At 41.0% G+C, this 18,735-nt stretch overlaps 1 protein-coding gene across 1 annotated transcript in view; it reads left to right on the top strand.

The window, feature by feature from the left end:
* The window catches only part of KCNN2 (potassium calcium-activated channel subfamily N member 2), a 168,813-nt gene that overhangs the window by 20,144 nt on the left and 129,934 nt on the right, over positions 1–18,735 (top strand). The window lies entirely within an intron of this gene.

The raw sequence follows: 18,735 nt of genomic DNA, 5'->3' as shown, positions 1-18,735 counted from the left end.
CCGGCTCCCAGCGCTTCTGTCTGACGGCACAGCCCTCCTCTTCGGGTCTCCCCTCCACCTCCTGCAAGATGCTTGTGGTGGCTCCCACTGTGCTTGTCCTTTTTCATCTCGATCCTTAAAAGATACTCTCAGACTTCTTCAGTGCATCACAAACATCACCTTCTCTTCGAAGCCTGGCCCAAGTATTTCAGACAATTTTTTTCTTTTTTTGAGCACTGTTTGTATTGTTTATCATTCTGTATAATTGAGTATTTATGTCTCCTCGAGTTGTTTTCTGTGGACATGCTTTACCTTTCCCTGGGAAGTTACACAGCTGTTTTGACTTCCCTGGTGTCTCAGTGGTAAAGAATGCACCTGCCGATGCAGGAGACGGGGGTTGGATTCCTGAGCTGAGAAGATCCCCTGGATAGAAAATGGGAACCCCACAACCCACTCCAGGATTCTTCCCTGGGAAAGCCAAAGGACAGAGGAGCCTGGTGGGCCACAGTCCATGGAGTTACACGAGAATGGGACACGACTTAAAAGCTAAAACAACACAACTGTTTGCCCCCAAGCTGCGTCATTGTGTGCTGCCATCAGAACGCTGATGGAGCTGAGCCAGAGGAGGGGCGAGGCAGGAGCTGGTTCACCCCTGCTGCCCATGGTTTCTGGCCGTACCAGACAGTGCTGGCAGTGCTGGGGGCAGGGCACAGTACCTATCCTTTGGTTATGCAGATTTCTCTGTAATCTCATAGAGTAGGATCCTCTTCTTGGATCTGGAGACTTGTACTTGCAAGAGAATGGCAGATTACCATCCTGTTGACAGATGAGCCATGAGGTCAGTATTCTCTCATGTATATAACTTTGCCCACATTTGAATCATAGTTCACAAATAGGCTTCAAAAAAGGTTGCCCAGTGGGAAGCAACTTAGAAGGTCATGACATATGTTTCCTTTTTGTTATCCTTTAGCAATAATCTGCACCTCAAAACTTGCCTTCCATGACTGTTTAACATGCATTTTCCAACTTTTCAGTTAGTCCTAATAGGTGACCATCTCTGGGATCTATACTATCTCCATGTCTGCTTCTGTGATATACAATCATTTGGGAGCTTTAGCAGATTAAGTAAATTGTCTGTAGTGGATATTTGCCAGCTTGAACTCAAGTTATAATTGTCCCATGTATAGGTATCTACATACAATTATTGCTGCCTCTGGGAAAAACAGTAAATCTATCATCTTCTGTTTATTCACACGCCAGCATTTGTGTTCTCTATTTCCATATGGTTACAATTAGGAAACTGCTTTGAGGTGTTTGCCTCGATAGCTCTTCCTCTGTATGTTAGAGGAAAAAAAGAAAGTTGGCGGAGAAAAGCCACCTCGGGGAGTTTCTCTCCCTGACTCAAGAGTCAGTAGCGCCCTTGTCTCGGAGCGGCGTCGCTCCCCTGGCCCTAAGGGATAGGTGGCGTCTGCTCTCACAGTGCCGGTCATGTGTCTGTCCCTGGGGATCAGCCACTCCCGGGATTTAGCAGCTCCTGTGTGAAACCCCTGCGAGTGAACCTGTTCACGTGCAGAACTTCTCTCTGAGCTGTTTGTGTTTAATATGTTCCCTGGCTTTAAAATGGTTGGAATCAACATTGCATGAATGTGTGAACCTTCTTGAGTGTAGCCATTGGGGTTCGTGGGAACAAATGAGTATCTCAGAAAAGAATTTTTCAAATTGCCCAGGTGGCAAGCTATAATAACCAATATGACCTTTAGTGGAAGAACCATTCAGCTGGGTTGGTGCAGTCACTGGAAGGGTGTTTGTTTTTTCTTTGGCCAGGTCTCCTGTTTCTGAATCTGAGCCTCAGGCTACAATGAGGTCTGTGTATGTTTTGACCCTGTATTTTCTTATTGCTCTTGCACTCATATAGTATTTGATGATTATATCAAAAATTAAATGTGTTGACTAAGGTAATGATGAGATGAAAGTGATATTTCTTAAGGAATATGCAAAAAGATTGACTACTTGAAGATAAATGTGGTCTTAGATGGAAAGATGAGAGAGACAAAGGGGAGATACTAGAAGACTTAATAAGCACTGAATGCTTTGAGTGGATATGGGGTAGGAACAGAAGATCCCCTACACTGATGTAAAAATTGTTGAGCCATGTAATAGAAGCCAGGATTTGTTAGCTACATGCTTAATGGCTATTCCTTGGAGAGGTGAAATAACTAATAGACATCAGAATAATCAACGTGCCAGTTATGTACCTAGTGTGAGCAGGCACTGTGCTGAGTGTGTTTATAAATGTTGCCTCATTTTATCTAGATTGTAATTCTTATTCATCTATCAGTAGCAAAGTTGGGAATGAAATTAAGATCCAGGACTTCAAAAGTTCTTTCCTCCTGCAAAATGACCCTTACTTTTAGCTGTGATTTTATCTGAAATATCTAAGTAAAATGCTACTTTCCATATCAGCTATAATGATAAAATAGCATAACCATTTCTTGAAAATGGACAATGTTCAAGCCTTTGGCTCACTTTAATGTAGATGAGGGAGATTTTTCCTCTGAATTTTGCAATGTGCTTTTCACTTCACCACCGTTCATACGAGGAGACTGTGGAAGAGCAATCTTTATCCATAACTAATCGTTCTATAAAATATGTCATATTTTGTCTTTTTCATCTGTCTCTAGGGATTGTTCAGAAAGAACCACAGTGTTGGGATAGAAGCCAGTGTTCAACTAGCCATGAAAGTGAAGGAGAGGATGGGAAGGAACACTGATGACTGTAATAAAATCTAGATGCTGTATGTGAGTCTGGGCTATATCCGTGCTCCTCTCTGGGATTCCTGTCTTAAGCCCCTAATTCAGGTCTTTGACATATTTCCCGAGCGTAGCCTCATGTTCATCCAAAACAAGTGACGTCTTGGGAAGGATTTCTTGGGAAGGAGATATGCATTCTAGTTGCATGTGGCCAGTAGGTTTCCTCTCACCATCAACTCCTATTGGTTTCTTGTCCCTGTAGCACAGCTTTGAGATGGATTCTGGAGGCCACTTTCACTGTCTTAGGAAGCTGATCTTCAAAAATGCGGAGTGCATTTAGTGTGGTGGAATGCTCTACCTCATAACATCCAAGGTGTGCAGACATGTTGCACCGTTTGCTGCTGTGGAAGTCAGGGTCTGAGACGTAATCGCCAGTCAGGCCTTTGGTCTTCTCCAGCCTGTGTGCCTGTGTTGGCTTCTTTCATTTCTGTCCTTCCTCTTCCTTTTTCTTTGCCTCTTTCCTTCCCATCTTTTAAAAAATTCCTCTCTCCCTTTCTCTGCAACATTGACCAGAAGTTAAACGGAAGTTAAAAATTAAAATGTTAATTTTTTTCTTGTATTGTTTCCAATTTGAAATGTACAAGCGCATTTTCATCTTGTTGTGTATAACTGGTATCAACCATGGGAATCACCTTCAATGCAAACAGTGAATACTGTGCAAGGAAAGCCAGAATCCTCCTCGTGGCCTGTAAGTGTCTGTGATCTGATCTTTCCCGCCGCTTCAGCCGCATTCATTAACAGTGCCTCCACCGCTACACACACACATCACTGGAACTACCCCAAACTGTTTGGAGAGCCAAAGCTGTGCTCTGCTTTCGGCTTCTTGGGCCTCTGTGTGTTATGTGCTGCGCCTTTGGCCTGGAATATACTGCTTTTGTCCACCTGCCTTTGGACCTGGCCCAGGTTCCCCTCTCTTCCTGACCCCATCCCCTGACCTACTTGCGTTTCTGTGTTAGCATGTGTCAGGATCTAGTGTGGTGTGCTACCATCATAAACCACACTGATGAGGCCTGTGGGTAATATGTGTTCAGCCTTTTCTGCGTGTCAGGGAGCATGCTAACAGCCATATTTGGATTATCTTACAGGCGTGTGATAACTTAGTGAGCTAGGTGTTATTATTTTATTGAGAAAAGTGAAGTACAGGGAGTAAAGATCAATCGCAATGCTTGAGTGTGGTGGAGCTTTTTCAACAGAAGTGTAGTTGTTGGTTTACACTGATTGTTCTCCCCTGCATTGTGAGGACGTTTCCTTGACATCAGGGGCTGTCGCAGATTTCTTTATCTCCATTGTGGCTCAGCTGGTAAAGAATCCAGTTGCAATGCGGGAGACCTGGCTTGGATCCCTGGGTTGGGAAGATCCCCTGGAGAAGGGAAGGGCTACCCAGGACAGTATTCTGGCCTGGAGAATTCCATGGACTGTATAGACCACAGACTGTAGTATCTCCAGTAGTGGCTGGCATGTTGTACAGGCTCAGAATGATTGCTCCATTAAATGTGATTGAAGTCTCATTCGCAATGGACTTTCCAGTCTTTCAAGTCTGTGAATTTTGGAGCGTAGAAACATAGAATAAACTGGTTTTGTTTCAGTGGTTCCTCAGACTTTTGTATATTCCCTGCACATTTAAAAATCATGTAGCCTCGATTTCATTTACTGGCAGTAGCCCTAGTTTTGAATTTAATATGTTCAGAAGAGTTATGGAACTTTAAAATTCCTGCCATTTGAAGGGTTGAGTGACATTGTTTTCTCTCTCATTCTTAATTTCTTTGTCTCTACCGTAAACACCTACTAAAGGGTATAAGAAGGTATGGCTGATACTGTTTATAAGGCAAAAAACCAGTTGGCTTAATTAACCTCTCAGATTGATTTTGACAGGATTTGGTTCCCCTCTCTATTTACCATCTCTGATTTATCCACAAGCTTGGTACTTCTGCTTTTTGGTAGAGAACGTTCCATAAGAAGTAGGTAGATTTTTACTCTGACCTTATTTTCTACAGCCTGCCTTTAGGATGCAGTGTTTTAGAAGGACTCCATGTCATTCCCAAGAGCATTAGAACAAAATGGACCAAAAAGAGATTCTAGAGAATACAAACTTCATTGTGGCCCCTCTGATTATCTCTTTATTGGAGCACCGAGCAAGTGTATTTGCTGGTTTGAATCCAAAGAATACGAATTTGTGATCTTTATTAAACATCAACTGCTCCAGCCGTGCCTGTCTGGTTTTGCCACGTGGAGGTTCAGAGCTAGTCCCCATGATCAGACTTAATTACGGGCATGGCTAATTGTAACACATGTGCCAATTATTGTCTACCTCGTTGTGTTTTCAAATCAGCAAAGTAACAGTTAACTTAACGACACACAACCGTTGTGAACAAGTAAAGAAGAATGTTTTAAAGAGGAAGTTTTGGGCATTCAACACTAAGCTACAATTCAGCTCATTTTTCGCTTAACCTTGACTGTCATCAGACTGGGTTGACTGTGTTTCCTAAAGCTCCATGCTAGCTAACTTAGAAGGCTGAACTTAGAAACATAAAAATAAACAACTAAAAAAGATTCTTCCTTGTGGTTTGTACGCAGACCTGGGGCTCTTGTTTCATACACTGCTGGAATGTTCCCAGTTGCCGAGACTCTGAGCAGCTGAGCTTAAAGAACCATGCTGGTGACTTTCTTCTTTCACAGCTTCTCCACTGGTTTCAGCTCCAGCAGAGCCTTTTTGTTGTACATGAGAAAGGAAAGAAGAAAGACTGCCCGACCCAGTGCTGGGAGGGAGGCTCTGAGCCTGTATTGCAGAGGAGTTTCTTCCCAGAGGCACTCTAAGTTTTGGCTGTCAGCAGTGGAGATTTTATTTATCATAGGTGAAACAGAACATTACAGCCAGAATTGAAATATTCTTCATTTTTTTCCAAGTCTCATTTTATCCCTTCCTTCTGTAGTGATGAGGGCCATTCAGAAATATGTGTGCACTTTTCCAGTCCATGTTTTGATATGTGCACTAAATATACCTGTATTTATGAATGATCTATAGTATTTGGAATTGTTTACATTTCACAAAGATGCTATGATGTGTCTGTCATTTTACAACTTGATTTTTTTTTCACTCAACACTGTATTTTGAATGTCTCGTCTAGTTCAGTTACATTAATTATAACAACTATGCTTTTTGTAACAATTTCTGACATTTACTTTGAGTTAACAATACTTTTTCATGACTTCTTTCTCCTTTCCGTATGTTGGGTGATGTGAGGATTTTTTAAATTTATTTTTTTCTTTAATTAGTATCAAATATGTATATTTCATGGTATCTAAAATTAATCAGAATTATTCTCCTTTGTTCATACTGAATAACAACCCCTGGAGGCCTTCATTTAATCCCATGCCTCCGTCTGTGTTATTGATATCCAGTATTTATAGCTTGCTTTTCTAACCTCATCCAAATTAATCTTTATGATGATGCTGATAACTGTAATTATTTGCAGTTTTAAATTCAGGCTCACCAGCGTGCTCACCGGCTCCTTCCCTCTTCCAGCTCCTTTATTCTGGGTCCTCGTCCCTTCAGTCCGAGCTCGTGGTATGCTCTTTAGCAGCCAGTCTGCTCTTCATCTTCACCATCTTTTTCACCTTTTTTCCCCTCTGAGAGATTTTACTTATGTATAGAGGTATACAGTTCAGTTCAGTTCAGTTCAGTCTCTCAGTCGTGTCCGACTCTTTGCGACCCCATGAATCGCAGCACGCCAGGCCTCCCTGTCCATCACCATCTCCCGGAGTTCAGTCAGACTCACATGCTGACCCTTATTTTCTTTAGAACTTTGAAGATTTTAGTCAATTATTCTGTATCAATTTTTATCAGTCTAGATAGAAACATTTCTAAAATTTAGGGAAAGGTATCATAACTCTGAATACTCCTGCCTTCCAAGAGAGGATCAGTCGCAACTCATAGCCATCGTTCAAGGCAGAACTGTTCTTGGAGCGTGAGAGTGTGTGTGTCCTAATGCAGTCATGGCCTTTGGGTGACTGAGCTGTACCAGACTGTCGGTCTTTCGTTAAATGAGTCAAGACTACTGTAGGCTCTTTTGAGACCCTGAGTCTGCTTTTGTGTGCATGAGTGTGCTTATTGTGTGTTGTGTATCTTTCCTCTCTGCCAGGACTTCCTGCTACAACTCATGGACTAAATGTAATAATTCTCTTCCTTTAATCTACAGTTTCCTTCCTTATTATATATCTTTTGTTTCTCCTTAGCTGAATGCTAGTGCCCTACATAACCAGACTTGTCGATAATACACGGGTTTGTTTGATATTGTTGTTAGTGTTGTCTGTATTTTCTTCATAAAATTGTTTTATAACTGGCTGAGTATGCGATGAGCAGCCATAGATTTGTTTTGGATGCAAATCTGAAGCTGGAGTGCCTAGATTCATATCCCAGACCCATACCTCAGCACCATATAACCTTGATTCACCCTCTAACCCCTCAGTTCCCTCATTCCCAAGAGAAAGATGGAAATTGTATCTACTCTTTTAAGATAAGTATTTAATATGAATTCATACATGTACACATACACATGGGGGACAGGGAGGCCTGGTGTGCTGCAGTCCATGGGGTCTCAAAGAGCTGGACATGACTTGGAGACTGAGCAAGAACAAACACATACAGGTTAGAGCAGTGCCAGGCGCTAATAACATGTGGTGACTTACGCACACTTCCAAACGGCTAAGTTTCATCTCAAGTACTGAGGTTTGAGGTTCTACTCAGCTGAAGAGGTTCTATTCAGCTGAAGAGATTCTTTGAGGTTCTATTCAGCCGAAGTTTTTACCAAATATTCGGGATGAAGAATATCTAACTTGGAGAAAAGGTAAACCAGGAAGAGGCTTATTTCTATTACCCCAGGGCATTGAATGTAATGTGTAATTTTATTTAAGTATTGCTTCTGCCAGTGAAGCAGGAGGTCTGAGGAGCTACTGTCATCTAAATCATCAGGGAATAGAGGTGACATTTTAGAATTCCTAATGCAAATTTAAGCATTTAAGCATTTATTTGCTTTTTAAATGTTTGATTTGCATCTAACTTTTCTGTTCTGCCTGCTGCCCCTGTCAAATAATGTGAATTCTGGGTGACCTGAACTTTTACTCTAGGCTTTTCAGTAACTCACCATTTGACCATGACCACATTCTTTCAATTGCCCACACTTTAATTGGACTGTTATAAGGGCAAATGAGCTAATACATGTGCACAGGCTTTTAGCTAGTGTTTTTAAGTGCTTCAGATAACTAAGGTGATGCTACTACATTTTAGCTATGCAGCAATAATTGCTGTAATGCTTCTAATGAAAAATGTACAGTTTTCACTTCAGATTAAATGTTTAGAATCAACAGATTCATTCATATTCAGCTATTTCCTGGCTTTGAAGCAACAGTTAGAACTGGACATGGAAAAACAGACTGGTTCCAAATAGGAAAAGGAGTAGGTCAAGGCTGTATATTGTCACCCTGCTTATTTAACTTATATGCAGAGTACATCATGAGAAACGCTGGGCTGGAGGAAGCACAAGCTGGAATCAAGATTGCCGGGAGAAATATCAATAACCTCAGATATGCAGATGACACCACCCTTATGGCAGAAAGTGAAGAGGAACTAAAGAGCCTCCTGATGAAAGTGAAAGAGGAGAGTGAAAAAGTTGGCTTAAAGCTCAACATTCAGAAAACGAAGATCATGGCATCCGGTCCTATCACTTCATGGGAAATAGATGAGGAAACAGTGTCAGACTTTATTTTTTGGGCTCCAAAATCACTGCAGATGGTGACTGCAGCCATGAAAATTAAAAGACCCTTACTCCTTGGAAGAAAAGTTATGACCAATCTAGATAGCATATTGAAAAGCAGAGATATTACTTTGCCAACAAAGGTCTGTCTAGTCAAGGCTATGGTTTTTCCAGTAGTCATGTATGGATGTAAGAGTTGGACTGTGAAGAAAGCTGAGCACTGAAGAATTGATGATTTTGAACTGTGGTGTTGGAGAAGACTCTTGAGAGTCCCTTGGACTGCAAGGAGATCCAACCAGTCCATTCTGAAGGAGATCAGCCCTTGGATTTCTTTGGAAGGAATGATGCTAAAGCTGAAACTCCAGTACTTTGGCCACCTCATGCAAAGAGTTGACTCATTGGAAAAGACTCTGATGCTGGGAGGGATTAGGGGCAGGAGGAGAAGGGGACAACAGAGGATGAGATGGCTGGATGGCATCACTGACTCTATGGACGTGAGACTGAGTGAATTCTAGGAGTTGGTGATGGACAGGGAGGCCTGGCATGCTGCAATTCATGGAGTCGCAAAGAGTCAGACATGACTGAGCAACTGAACTGAACTGAAGACTTACCATGTTTATTTTATTTCACTTGTTCTTGTTGTTGTTCAGTTACTAAGTCATGTACAGTTCTTTGCAACCCCATGGACTGCAACACACCAGGCTTCTCTGTCCTTCATTATCTCCTGGAGTTTGCTCAAACTCATGTCATTTGAGTCGATGATGCCATCGAACCATTTCATCCTCTGTCGTCTCCTTATCCTCCCACCTTCAATCTTTCCCAGCATCAGGGTCTTTTCCAGTGAATCAGTTCTTCACATCAGGTGGTCAAAGTATTGGAGCTTCAGCTTCAACATCAGTCCTTCCAATGAATATTCAGGGTGAATTTTCTTTAGGATAGGCTTGTGGTATATTCCCTAGCAACTCCCAAGATGATGTCAGGACACTTACAAAAATTTATAGACACTTAGACTGGCATGTCAGTGAAACATTAGTGAAAAATTGACAATGGAGGGATTTTATTACAGTTTTTGTTTGTCCTTATTTTGATTTTCATCCTTTCCAATACTGTTAATATCATCACTAATGTCAATGTCTATGTCCATCTCTTCTTACTTGCCTTTCAGTTAGGTAAGAGTGCCTTCATCGGAGGCTACCTGTTGACCCACTACAGAAATGAATTATTGTGAAAGAAACTATTATTTGTTTACCACTGTCTCATCTAGTTGTCCATCAGTCCTGTGAGATATTAGACCTTCTGAACAGATGATGAAATTGAGGCTTAGAAAGTTTAAGTGCAGGAGATTCTAGAGCACAGCCTCCCAAGCCATACACCTTCCTGCCTTCCATCATATCACTTCTGTTGAGAGAACCGAAAGGGGAAAAATAATTATTCTATCTTTATGGAAGTTAAAATGAAATTTTTAGATACAGTTTGCATGAATTTCAAGACATTGTGACCATAATTACCCAATAATACATCAGCACATGTAAAATGCCTGAGTGGATCCACAGAAGGTGTGGACCTATTGAGAGAAGCCATGTAAAAGGGGGTTAAGATTTTAAATAAGTTTTAAGAGCAGCAGGGCATGGATTTTTGATAACCTTAAATTACTGGATCGAATTGGACTAGTGTAAGATTTTGGTCTTTAGACATAACTCTTGTCTAAGTCAGAAAAGGAAAATTCAGAAACATCTGAAGTTTCTGTATCTCCTCTCAATAATGACTTTGCTTTGATCTATTTTTCCTTTTGCATTTCCCTTCCTCCTTTTCCATGACTGACTTTCTCATTTTTGTAAGTTAGTACTTAATTTATATTCTTGCCCCAGTTGCAGATTCTGTGGAATATTATTAGTTATCCATGGGGTCATTTTTACTGGGGTCTGCAGAGTGTGTTATTGCCTCATGATAATCATGCAAGATTGACTTTATCTTAAATTTTTACAGATGAGCAACTTGAGATTTAGAGAGATTACTTATCTTGCCCAAAACCACTAGCTAGTAAGTGGTCAAGTCAAAAATTAAATCCAAGCTTCACTGGCTGCAAAACATCTGTGTGTATTTCCTATGAGTCATACAATGACATCAGAGTCTTTTCAAATGAGTCAGCTCTTCACATCAGGTGGCCAAAGTATTGGAGTTTCAGCTTCAATATCAGTCCTTCCAATGAACATTCAGGACTGATTTCCTTTAGGATGGACTGGTTGGATTTCCTTGAAGACCAAGGGACTCTCAAGAGTCTTCTCCAACACCACAGTTCAAAAGTGTCAATTCTTTGATGCTCAGCTTTCTTTATTAGTCCAACTCTCATATCCGTACATGACTACTGGAAAAACCATAGCTTTGACGAGATGGACGTTTGTTGGCAAAGTAATGTCTCTGCTTTTTAATATGCTGTTTAGTTTGGCCATAACTTTTCTTCCAAGGAGCAAGCGTCTTTTAATTGATTTTGGAGCCCTAGAAAATAAAGTCTCTCACTGTTTCTACTGTTTCCCCATCTATTTGCCATGAAGTGATAGGACCAGATGCCGTGATCTTAGTTTTCTGAATGTTGAGCTTTAAGCCAACTTTTTCACTCTCCTCTTTCACTTTCATCAAGAGGCTTTTTAGTTCTCCTTCACTTTCTGCCATAAGGGTGGTGTCATCTGCATATCTGAAGTTATTGATATTTCTCCCAGCAATCTTGATTCCAGCTTGTGCTTCCTCCAGCCCAACATTTCTCATGATGCACCCTGAATATAAGCTAAATAAGCAGGGTGACAATATACAGCCTTGAGGTACTCCTTTTCCTATTTGGAACCAGTCTGTTGTTCCATGTCCAGTTCTAACTGTTGCTTCCTGACCTGCATACAGATTTCTGGGAAAGATTGAAGGCAGGAGGAGTAGGGGACAAGAGAGGATGAGATGGTTGGATGGTATCATCGACTCAATGGACATGAATTTGAGTAAACTCTGAGAGTTGGCAATGGACAGGGAGGCCTGGCATGCTGAAGTCCACGGGGTCGCAAAGAGTCGGACATGACTGAGTGACTGAACTGAACCAATACAATTTGATATTCTGAGCAGCTGGTTGATATTTAAAAGGCATGAACAAAAGCCTCCCAAGAAGTAACTCTGCCACTCAGCAGTTACCGTATATACTTTAAATTCTAATATTGATATATATATCCCTTTTGAAATACTGGCTGCTCTCTCCATTAAGTGTTTTGTTGTTCAGTCACTCAGTTGTGTCCAAATCTCTGTGACCCCATGGACTGCAGCATGCCCAGCTCTCCCGTCCTTCACTATCTCCTGGAGTTTGCTCAAATTCATCTCCATCAAGTCAGTGATACTGTCTAACCATATCATCCTCTATCATCCCCTTCTCTTCCTGCCCTCAGTCTTACCCAGCATCAGGGTCTTTTCCAGTGAGTTAGCTCTTCACATCAGGTGGCCAAAGTATTGGAGCTTCAGCATCAGCATCAGTCCTTCCAATGAGTATTTAAGGTTGATTTCCTTTAGGATTGACTGGGTTTATCTCTCTGCAGTCCAAGGGACTCTTGAGGGTGTTTAAGTTGATGATGATTCCTTATTTCTATGATGGTGGTTTAGTCGCTAAGTTATGTCCAACTCTTGCAACCCCATGGACTATAACCTGCCAGGCTCCTCTGTTCATGGGATTCTCCAGACAAGAATACTGGAGTGGGTTGTCATTTCCTTCTCCAGGGGATCTTCCCAACCCAGGGATCGAACCCGGGTCTCCTGCGTTGCAGGCAGATTCTTTACCAAATGAGCTACGAGGGAAGACCTATTTTTGTAGACCTGTACATAGCATGTATATGCTCAGTTGCTCAGTTTTGTTTGACTCTTTGTGATCCCAAAGAGTCTTTGGACTGTAGCCAGCCAGGCTCCTCTGTCCATGGGATTTTCCAGGCAAGAATAAATACTGGAATGGTTGCCATTTCCTACTTCAGGGGATCCGACCCATAAACCAAACCTGTGTCTCCTGCATTGACAGGCAGACTCTTTACCATTGAGCAACCTAGGAAGCCTACATAGCAGTTGAAGGTATTTTAAATTAAATGTAGACATACTTTTAGCTGCTTGACAAAAAACTCAACTAATAGTGGCTAAAGCAAGTGGAGTCTGTGGTTGCTGACTCAGGGGCTCCAGATGTCAGGGATGGCGCGACTGTGATTCTTTTCACCTTTTTCTTATGATCACAAGATAACTTCTGCAGACCTTGACATCACCTCTTTTTAGGGTCAGAGGAAGGGAATGAAGCATCCTGTGTCAGTAAGATATCATTTTTATCCAAAAAAGCAAAGACATTTTAGTGAGTGCCCCTGCTTATGATATCTGATCATGACTATATCACATGGCTACACGTACCTGCAAAAGAGTCTGGGAAAGCGGACGTTTCTATAATGGAGATGGAAAAGAGAGAAAAGAGGGAAGGAAGTGGCACAGTGTTGGCCCTAATGTATGCTGACTGTTTATTTCATCATTACAACTACTTTCAGAGACAGCAAATAGCATTATCTCCATTTTACAGAAGACGGAAGAAATAGGTCCATGAAGTTCACATGACTTCCTAAGGTCCTGTAACAAGTTAGACCATCTGGAAGCTGAGCCTGGCTTTCTTACATTCCAGTCCAGTTCTTTACACTCTTCCCCCAGGGAAGAGTTAGCAATTCATTGATTAATATTTTAGTGCAGCAGTTTGGAAATCCTCATTCTTGGATCCAGGACAGCATGAGTGCACAGGACTGCCGGGGTGGGCAAGAGGCTCCAAAAGCAAGAAAGGCTCCAGTGGAGGGTGATAAGGAAATCTTCCCAGTTTTGCTCAGCAGTGAACCCAGAATATGAATTCTAAACATAGCTTTTCTGGTTTTCCTCCTCCAGTCCTAGGCTGAGGGTCTTGGCAGGAATCTCAGTACCACTGATATCTTCTCTCTTCACCTGTTTGTTCTTGACCTAGTCTGTGGCAGCAAGTTGTGGTCTGAATTCTTCGTTGATTTTTTTTCTTGTACTGTACTGTGCTTAGTTGCTCAGTTGTGTCCGACTCTTTGCAACCCCATGAACTGCAGCCTGCCAGGCTCGTCTGTCCATGGGGATTCTCCAGGCAAGAATACTGGAGTGGGTTGCCATACCCTCCTCCAGGGGATCTTCCCAGCCTAGGGATTGAACCCAGGTCGCCACATTGCAGACTGATTCTATATTGTCTGAGCCACCAGGGAAGTCCATGAATACTGGAGTGGGTAGCCTATCCCTTCTCCAGGGGATCTTCCCGACCCAGCAAGCAAACCAGGGTCTCCTGCATTGCAGGTGGATTCTTTACCAGCTGAGCTACCAGGGAAGCCTGATGCCTTAATGAGGAGATCTTCATTATTTGTCTTACCTCTTTAGTGACTTTTCACTTTATTTCATCCAAAAGTTGGTTTCTGAGCAAGGACTCTCTCTCTTTTTTTGTGTTCTGTACATTTTCACGTTTTGTGCATTTTCCTTTGGGCCACTATCCCCTTGATATCCAAGAACTCAGCTTGGAAGTTCTTAGTCCTGAGTTATATGAAGAGTCCAGGCAATGGATGGGGAAGAAGGGGGAGGTACCAGGTTCTAGTTTATGTTGGAGCCTCCTCTGTACTTTTCTCAGTGTCTTCTTCATGTCTCTCTTTTGGCAGTTTCCACCAGCACAGTAATTACTCGTTTATATTTCACTTCCTTATCAAACACCAAGAGGCTTTTGAATCTTTGTATCCATAGAACCTTACAAGCAGAATCATTCAGTAACTGAATGAACAGCAGAACTTGGTCTTATTGAATATTTGGTTAAAGGTTAACCAAGAAGTCTTATTTATTTTTTGTTCATGTTGTTGAAAACAGTTATGTAATGTAATGGTTCAAGGTTTTGCCTTGGTAAGCCAAACAGTTTTGATATAAATTGTATTCAATGCGTTTCATGTCTGTAGATTATCATTTTGAACGTCAGTTACTGCTTTCTAGTTTATCAGGTTTGTACATATAAACTATTTGTTAGAGTTGCAAAAGTCTAATGAACTCAGTCATTCTCATTTTCCCTTCCTCTCTTCTTTAGTCATTTCCCTTATTTTTGTTATTAATTAACTTGCATTTATTCATTCACATGATTTCATAATAAGAGTATTTTTTTAAATGTGTACTTGAAAGTCTCCCTTCCATTTCTTATCCCTAGCCACTCAGTTTACCTCCACTAAGCAACATTTATCAGTAAGTTCTAGAATATTCTTTCAGATGTTTTTTGCACATACAAATATGAATATATGTTCTCCTATTAACAAAGCTACACACAAATAGCATATAGAATGCTTCTATTGTTGTTGTTCAACTGAGTGACTTAATAGACCATTTCCTTGAATAATATATAACAATTTTATCATCTTTTCTAAACAGCCTGCTGATCCATTTTGTGGACATCTCTAATTTGTTTAAACCTTTTCCCTTTTAGTGGATACTGAGATTATTTCTAGTCTTTTGCTAATATACAATCTATGCTATAAAAATATCCATGCATGTTTATTCTTACATATGTAAATATGTAAGTAGGACAGATTTCATCTAAGAAAATGAAATCGCATCATCAAAGAACATATACGTTTATAACCTCATAAATTGCCCTCCCTGGGGTTGTACTGATTTACACTTCCACCCACAGTGTATGAGCCTTCCTATTTCTCCATGCCTTCATTAGCATAGTGTGTTATAGAACTTACAGATATTGTTCAGTGTGACAGGTCCAAAACATGGTATCATATTTCCCCCTTATGATTGAAGCTGGACTTTTCTTTTTTTTATAGATTTAAGAACTATTTCTATTTCCTTTTCCATGACCTGCTATTTTTATCATTTGTTTATTTTTCTGTTAAATCTGCTCATCTCTTTCATAAGGAATTATAGGAAATTTTATACCATTAGGGAAATTAGGTTTTTTTGTGGTAACACTTATGAAGAGTCTCCCCATGTTTTGGTGTTTGTCTTTTTTATTCTCTTTATTATAGTTTTGGCCAGGTGCAGAAAGCAAAAAGATTAGTGTAGTCAATTAAAAAATGTATCAATATTTTCTTTTAAGACTCTGGTGTTTTTGTCACAGTTAAAAGGCTTTCCTTAACGTAATAAAGAACAATATGAAAAAGAAAATATATATACATGTATAACTGGATCTCTTTTCTTACACCTAAAACTAACACAAGATTGTAAATCAATACATCTATAAAAAGTGAGTAAATAATTTAAAAGGCCTTCCTTTTAGTGAGCTTGCAAAATAATTCTTACATGATTTCTTCCATTATGTTAGTAGTTTAGTTTCATTTTTATATCGAAGTCTTTCATCCACCTGGAATTTTTCTTGATATATTTGGTATGAAGCATCCATTCAATTGTATGTTTCTCTAGTCGGCTCTTTAGTTGTCCGCAAATCATTTTTTAATAAACTGTGTTTTCCTCACTGACTTGATGGTCTGCCTTACAACACTGAGAATGTCCTGGTATGTTGGGCCTATTTGGTCTAGTCTTCTGTACTGTCCCATTGGCCTCTCAGTGAGTTTATGTCCCAGTACCACACGGTTTCAATCATTATCTTGTTTAATAATCTATCAAAACTACTTCTCCGTCTTACTCTTCCTTTTCAGAGGTTTTTTGTTTGTTTGGTTGGTTATTCTGCCTATATTTACTTTTTAAACAAATACATGCCTAAACTTATTTTATGCAGAATGATTTTCACACACCACTTCTGTGCTGAACACTGCTGTGAATTCTCTACTGGAAAGGAAACTTTATATATAAGACAGTGTCCCGAGATCAGACCAGAGAGCTTTCACCTCACTGAAGAGAAAGAGCACGTGTTGAAGGCGGCTCCCCTTCCCCTCTGTGTGCACAAGTCTGCTTTCTACAGCTGCATCTCTGTTCCTGCCCTGCACACAGGCTCATGTGTACCATCTTTCTAGATTTCATACACACGTGTTAGTATATAATGTTTGTTTTTCTGAAGAATTGAGAGAGTAGGATTAACATACATACACTGCCATGTGTAAATAGATAACTTGTGGGAAGCTGTGTGTCGCAGGGAGCTCAGCTCAGTGCTCTCTGATGACCTAGAGGGATGGGTTGGAGGGGCGGGGAGGTTCAAGGGGGGCGGGGGATATATATATATATATATAGAGAGAGAGAGAGAGAGCTCACTGAGTTCGTTGCACAGCAGAAACTAACACGACCTTGTATGCATTTATTCTCCAACTAGAAGGTGGCTGAGGCGTTGCCGCTCAGTCCCTCACTCTCCTCAGCTGGCTAAGCTGAGGTCCTTGTGCCAGCACATGCCCTGATCATGTGATGGGCCTGTGCCACCCTCTTTTTGCTGCTGACTCTTGCTACCAGGTCATCTTGGACAATGAGCTTGAAGCAGAGCAAATGGAAAGCACTTCCAATGGAAAGCTTGTGATGGGATATATTTGGAGAGCATGTCCTGTTATGCCTACAAATTACTTTACTCTGGCAAAGACCATTAACCACAGCTCTAGAATTAAAGTAGATGAAACTGTCATGCTTTAGCCCTAGAATCTTTCTTCTTTGATCAACATCAAAATGAAAAATGAATATAGAGATGGTTTAATATCTGTCATTTTGACTACTCTAACTCCCCCACAAGTTGGCTTAAAAGAGATTGTCTGTGTATTGTATGGGTCATATTGAATGTAATGGGAATATTTTTACAGTTGGATTTTCACTCTTGACCTGGAGTCACTTGATGAAACTTTAGAGTGTTTCTTATTCTGTGTAGAATATTGGATGCCTTATCATAGCTCTGAACCTGGTAAATATTATTTGACAGTTTATAATTGACAGCCCTCACCCTGGACTCTAAAAATACTTTCTTTTCTTCCTGCTTCACAGACAGGCTTGGCTTTCCAGCTGCCCTCCACATTTGGAGTTCCTCAGGACTTGGCCCTGTGTCCTGTCCTCTTCGTTTCCTCTAATTTTTCTTTTGATCTCATAAAACTACCTAAATACTGATGCCTTCCAAATTTATTTCAATAGTCCAGAGTTCGCCTCTGAGTGACTTGCATATCCTGCTGCCTACTTGGCATCTACACTCAAATGGCAGTGGCCAAAACGGAACCTCCCCTGTTCCCCGTGTCCAGCCCACTGTACTCAGGACATGGCACCGACATCAACTGTGTTTGTCAGAGTAGAAGCTCGGTTGTCTCTGATTCTCTTTTTTTGAATGACTGCCACATTCAGCCCATCAGCAAGTTCTAGCTGGATCTCCAACATATTTCTCTAGTGCACCCACTGTATTCATTTCCATAGCAACCCTCACTGATCCTGGTGCAGGTCAGGGGGATACTACCTACCAGTCAGATACAATAGAACTTCCTAACTAGTGCCCTCCCTTGTAAACTGGTTTAATCTGTAAATGACATCATGGCGTTCCTTGCCTAACACTCTCCAGCAGACTCAGTGCCCTTGGACTGAAATCCAGTCTTGACACTATGGGCGTCAAGGTCCCACATGTCTCTCCACTCTTGTCTCTTCATTCATCTCCTTTCTCTCTGCCCCTTGACCTGCCACTCTGGCTTTGTTACATTTCCTTAAGCAGGCTAAGCCTTTGTAGCCTATGGCCTTTACATGTGCTATCTCATCCGCTGGAATGTTCTTCTTCTGGCAGTTTATGTGACTGGCTCTTCTCTTTTTCCAGGCGTTGCCTTAAGTGCTACTTCTCAAGATGACTTCCCTGATGACCACGCCTGCTGTCACCTCCAATTTATCGTTCTTGATCTCTTGTTTGTTTCCTTCATGGCGGTATACACAGACATAATTACTTTAGTAAATTGCTTTACGTCTGCTGCTTTGACTTTGTTTTTCTTTCTTGGTGAAAGTTAGTTCCATGGGGCAGACTCTGTCTGCTACAAATCCTACCTTGTGGCCAATACATGGCAGAATGCCTGGCACATAGTGAGTATTCCGTACACTGAATATTTAGTGAACAAACGAAAAAACAAAGGAACAAGCAGCTATTAAGGATGGGGGGTAAGTGAAGAGTAGAAGGAAATATTTCTTTCTTTAGCACTAAAGTATGTACTGTGATAAAACCAAGAATTAAAACAATTTCAGGTGTTGATTAAACCCCGATTGTAAAAAGCAACTAC

This window comes from Capricornis sumatraensis, chromosome 2 (assembly GCF_032405125.1).
Source record: "Capricornis sumatraensis isolate serow.1 chromosome 2, serow.2, whole genome shotgun sequence".
Lineage (NCBI taxonomy): Eukaryota > Metazoa > Chordata > Mammalia > Artiodactyla > Bovidae > Capricornis > Capricornis sumatraensis.
Note: the sequence above shows the minus strand (reverse complement) of the source record. Positions and strands in the feature narration are given on the sequence as shown.